The sequence below is a fragment of the Grammomys surdaster genome, unplaced genomic scaffold (assembly GCF_004785775.1).
Source record: "Grammomys surdaster isolate TR1022 unplaced genomic scaffold, NIH_TR_1.0 104010, whole genome shotgun sequence".
Taxonomy (NCBI): domain Eukaryota; kingdom Metazoa; phylum Chordata; class Mammalia; order Rodentia; family Muridae; genus Grammomys; species Grammomys surdaster.
In genome coordinates this window covers 56-5,683 of record NW_021609570.1, presented here as the reverse complement: position 1 = coordinate 5,683, position 5,628 = coordinate 56, and the positions used below count along the sequence as shown (strand labels likewise).

At 42.2% G+C, this 5,628-nt stretch overlaps 1 pseudogene; it reads left to right on the top strand.

Annotated features, from left to right (window-relative positions):
* Window positions 1–2,109: 2,109 nt before the first annotated feature.
* Window positions 2,110–4,502, top strand: LOC114635439 (annotated as a pseudogene).
* The last annotated feature ends 1,126 nt before the right edge of the window (window positions 4,503–5,628 follow it).

Sequence of the window (5,628 nt, the reverse complement as noted above, 5' to 3'; positions counted from 1 at the left end):
TCCAGCTCTGGGATCACAGGCATGCTCCACCACACCCAGCTGTTTTACATTCCTGAAAGTAGAAACTAGAGCAGGATATTCCTCTCTACAAATGAAAGATGCTTCCATGTTGAGAGCCTGTTTTCAGCCCTAAAGGAACATTCCTGCCACTGTGCCTAAAAGTCCCACTATGGTTCCTCTCCTCCTGCCCAGTTTTCAATCTACCCATTCTCTATGCAGGAATAACTCTGCAACTCTGCTGTAAACTATGAGAGCACCTTTGCGAGGTGTGTGGTTGACCCATCCTTGATATAGAGCATGTGAGTGTACATCGGATCTGAGAGTTCCTTCAAGAGATGGGAAAAGAGGTGTGGAGGGGCTTACAGGTGACAGCCTGTTGCCTAGACTTGACAACTGCTGAGAGGGAGGGGTACAAAGAGGAACCCCACAGGTTTCTGTTTACTTTCATGCACACACAACAAGTTACCAATAAAAGAATTAAAGCATACACTCAGGAAATGAATGTACTACAGCACTCTAGTGGACAGGCCTCACTTCTTGATGGGGCAGCATCATAAAGCTGACTCTTTGGGGCATGACCATGACAGAGCAGATCCAAGGGGCATGAATGTGAGAGCTGGACCTATCCATTGTAGGGCAGAACTACAGAGCTGGCCCTGGTGGCATGTGTGTACGACAGTTGGCCTCAATGGCCTGAACACTAGAGGGCCTCTCCCTCTTTCTGCTGACTTCTGTAAGGAGATCCAGTCCCACCTCTTGCATGTGTAAATCAAGAGACCTGGCCCTGTTGCCATGGGCACAGGAAAGTAGGCAGGGTGAATAACACAGCCACCACTCAGGCCAAGATCCAGGGCTTAGACTAGGCCAACCCCAACATCTATTCCACCTATGAAGTGCTGGAGCTTCTGAAGGGGCCAGTCCTGCAAAACCAAAGCTTCAGGATCTCCATGACACAGAGCGACAACAGAATATCGGGGAGGAATCCCGGTGAATTTCCAGTACTGGCAGTATAGCAGAAGCCAGAGGCCTCAAACCAGACCAATGTCCCAGTACAATGAACACTTCTAAGTAAAGCTATTTGAGTAAGCTGTGGGACACACTGTGACACACCACAGCTTCCACAGCAAGATTTTGTTTTATTTTGTTTGTTTTTTTGTGGGGAAGGTTGCAAGGGTGGATGGAGGACATAGAGGGATGGGGTGATGAACGGGATAAGAGTTGATATGACATTCACGGAGAATCAATGAAAAGTTTTTACAAATCTTAAGGGTGCCTTATGCTTGCTGAGTACCTAATATACAAATCGTGGTTTTAAATGGGGCTTGCATGCTTTAGTGATTTAGTCTTGAGATCAACTCAAAACAGACATTGTAAGGAAATGCAAGCTATGGAGTAGGGTACTGAGGTACGAGAACACCGAGTAGCCCAGTAGCATGGCCGACGTAAAGAACCTAATACATTCAGAAGGCCATACCCAACTCACAAAGCCATCTCAGAACTCATAGATTTTAATAACAAAAATAATGTAGAGATATTAATTTCTTCTTATATTAGGAATTCTATGTAAGAATTCCTGTGCCCCATTTTCCAGGAGAGTCAATTTTACTTGCAAGAGTAATGTAGAAAACAGGAAGTGCTTTACCCACAGCAGGGCTCCTGAGGAGATAAGTGTTGTTAAGTACGGTACAATCCTATAGGCAGGATGTTAGACACAGGCTCCTGTCCTATTCCATTCTGGAGGCACACACTGTTCCTTCTGATCCGACTCACAGAATGATGAAATATTACAAATGCGTAGCCAGAAGAAATGATCAGCATTTCCCTGACACTGTCATTCCTGTAGCTCATGTCTTAGTCACTGGCACAGGAACAGTCCTAGGAGAGGTGACATCAACTACGATAAGGAGAAGCAATGAGTTGTGGCCACAGCTCCTTTCATAAGACATCTGCTATAAGTTCCCTTAACCCATAACCCACTCACCTGTGTACTTGACACCAAGTTAAAAGAAAATAGCTTTCTTATTTCATATATTCTATGGACAGGACCTTTAAAATAAAAAGTGAAATTAGTTAATAAAGATTTGTTTACTCTTTCTGTTTTCTAGTTTGAAGAACAATTTCTGAAAACTCGGGATGACCTGGAAAGGTTGAGAAATGGTAAGAAACAGATCTAAATGTTCCTGAGGCGGGTTCTGGTGGAAGGTTTAAACATTAAATTACCTACCTAATTGTTGTGTTCACTGATGGATAAGGTGGTAGGTAGATTGTAAGTCATGGGTCTTCTCTATGTGCAGATCTGAAAAATCTCTCAGTTAAATGAGCTGAAAAGCTCTTGATAGTTGCTGAGAAACCATCCCCAGAGCCCCATGGATGTCCCATCTCTGCTTACACATGTTCTCTGCCTTACCTCAGGCTCCCACAGTGCCCTCCATCCACATACAACTCACTGGATGCCTGGAGCAAATGTGTCATTCAGTTACCTTGAGTTCTAACAGGTTTAACATACTGATTCGCTAATACTGTATTCTAGGAGTAACAGAAAGATTAGACTGGTCATGTGGAAGACTATGAGAGAGGGTAAGGGGAGAAAGGGAGAAGGCCAACACCCTTGAGTGAAGGTCACTGAGCTTACCCAGCACATGCTGCCCCTTGGTATTTGTTGAAAAGCACACAATGCCCCTTGATATTAGTGAAAAACACACAGAAACCTACATAGAAGCAATTTCATGACTTTACTTTGATGTCATGAACAGCATGAAACTTTAGGACTGTCCTTTTTTTATTGTAAGGAAACCCACTGACAGTACAATTATACTTCCTTCAACTTCTTCCTAAAATATACATGAAGATGAAATAAACACACCATCACATCCTGTCAACAGATACAGTATTAGGGTTTATGGTAAGAAATAAAAACACCAGTAAAATAATAGGCTACATCTTAGAAGACACTAAAGGTGCAGGAAACAAAATATTAAGTGCGATTTTCACTGAGAAATTCCGATTTAAATTTTCAGTCATCTCATCAAATATGTTGTTTTAAATGTATCTGACTATAGATTTTATACCTTATTTTACTTTCTCTTTCTCTTTGCTTCGTCCAATAGATGGGAGTCTGATGTTCCAGCAAGTGCCCATGGTGGAGATTGACGGGATGAAGCTGGTGCAGACCAGAGCCATTCTCAACTACATTGCCGCCAAATACAACCTCTATGGGAAGGACATGAAGGAGATAGCCCTGTATGATAGACTTTCTCTGAACCATTTAGGTCCTATCTTGAGTAAGCAGAAGCAGGGCAAGGGATTCATGAACACAGTGGGGTTGTGTGCTTGGATGCACATACACTGACATCAGTTAGGAGGAGTCCCATGGAGATGAGGGAAGAAGATGAGGGGTTAGAGATGTGTCGTTGTAGAATAGGAGATTTTGGAGTCCTGTTTCCAAAAGAGTTGTTTAATCTTTAGAAGTGATATTCTAGCCAATAACTTTGCACAAAGTCCAAGTCTTTGACTGACAATAAAGAGAGGGATCCAAAGATCTGACCTTCTAGTTCTATCCATTACAAGACATATAACCGTAACCATGACCTTAGGTTACCACCGAAATCTACATACAATCAGCCTGCCTCTTTACTCATAGAGTCTGGTGCAGAGACACCAGGGTTGCATGATGCTTTTCATGGGAACTGAATGAAGGCTTTCTGACGCTGCCAGGACTTAATCATCAGATCTCCTCTCTTCTGTGATACAAGCACTCCATTCAAACAAAAGTCTTCTGTGGAACTGTGGGTTGTTTCTCAAAAAGCTAAACATCAAGCCACCAGCAGTTCCATTAATAGATGAATACACAAGAGGAATGAAAATACAAGCTCAGGAATCATTGTACAGTGATGTACCCTGATGTGCTATTTATAATGTAATAAAAAGTTGAAAAAACTAAGCCAAGTATTCACCAACGACTGGATGCAGAGAGAACACTGCTTGCCAGATATTCAAATCATTCTAAGTAGAGTGTTTCTGGATATGGTGACGTTTGCCTTTAATCCCTGAACTCAGTGATAAAGGCAGACAAACTTCTGTGAGTTTAAAGACAGTCTGTCACCATCATAAATTACTGGTCAGCCAGAGTTACATGGAGAGATATTGTGATTTTTTAAAAAGTCTAAAACGATTGCTAACCTACAATTAAAGTTAGATTACTGTGACTGGCTCCATGACACCATCAGGGTTGAACTGTTTTACCATAACTGTTCACATCCTTTAGCAATAAAATCTGAGGCAAGAGAGCTTTAGAAGAATGCTTGTCTGTTTTTCAGCATTAACATGTATACAGACGGTATGGCGGATCTGGATGAAATTGTTCTCAATCACCCTTACATTCCCCCTGAGGAGAAAGAGGCAAGTCTTGCTAAGATCAAGGACCAAGCAAGGAACCGCTACTTCCCTGCTTATGAAAAGGTGAGTGAAAGATGAGTGACCTTGTACACATTCAGAAGGTCTGATAGTCCTCAGGGGACAGCCTTGAGCAGCCAAAGTTGCTGTAACAAAATGCCAACAACGGTGTGAGTTAAACCACACTGTGAGGTATAAAATCAAGACCTTGCAGATTGATGTCTGGCCAGACTTGTTCCTTAGATCACGGATGCCTGTCTTCTCTGTCTTCAATTGAAGACAGGTTGTAGGAGTTCTCTGGAGTTTCCTTGTTGGGAGCAGGGAAGCCATTGATGAGCACTTAACCTGTAGGGTCTATTTCCCTCTCAGGGGTCTTCCTAACAGCATCTTGCTGTAGGCTGGGGGATCAATTCAAGACTGAGTATGTTTTGGTTACACAGGAGAACTGATCTAAAAAAGAGAGATACTACAGGATTGAACATAGGTTTCTCAGCAGCACATCAATTAAACTCCGAACCCAGTTTTTCAGAGTCTCTTTTTATTACACAATTGGATTTTTAGAAAGCCAATTTCCACATAACAAAACCTGTTATCTGATCTAGGGGTTGTCTGAAGGAACTATTACCTAAGGAATTCTCAGGTATATGAGAGAGACTTCCTGGTTTACCAGGTATGTCTCGGGACTAAGTTCTGAAAAGGCTCTAAGAATCCTTCAGAAGAGCAACCTTGTAAAATCTCAACTAACAATCACCGACTATTTACAAAAGGCCACTTCAAAGCCCAGGTGCCTTCAATGCAGAAATCATGCCAGGTGCAATGGCTCTGCTAGTATTCCGTTGTACAAGACAAGGTTCAAACAGAGGTAGTTTAAGGCTAACCTGGGCTATATGAAAGCTTATATCCAAAGTAGGAATAAAAAAGAAAAGTAAGGAAGGAAGGAAAGAGGGAGGGAGGGAGCGAAAGAAAGAAATGGTTCAAGGGAGGAAGGGAAAAATGGTTCAGCGGTTAGGACCACTGACTGGTCCTCCAGAGGTCCTCAGTTCAATTCCAGCAACCACATGGTGGCTCACAACCATCTTGTAAAATGATCAGATGCCATCATCTGGTGCATGTGAAGATAGCTACATTGTACACATACATAAAATAAATAAAAGAAGGAAGAAAGGAAGAGAGTAGGAAACAAACAACGTTAGTTTTAAGAACAATTTGGGTATCATCTATTTGATGGCAATGTCA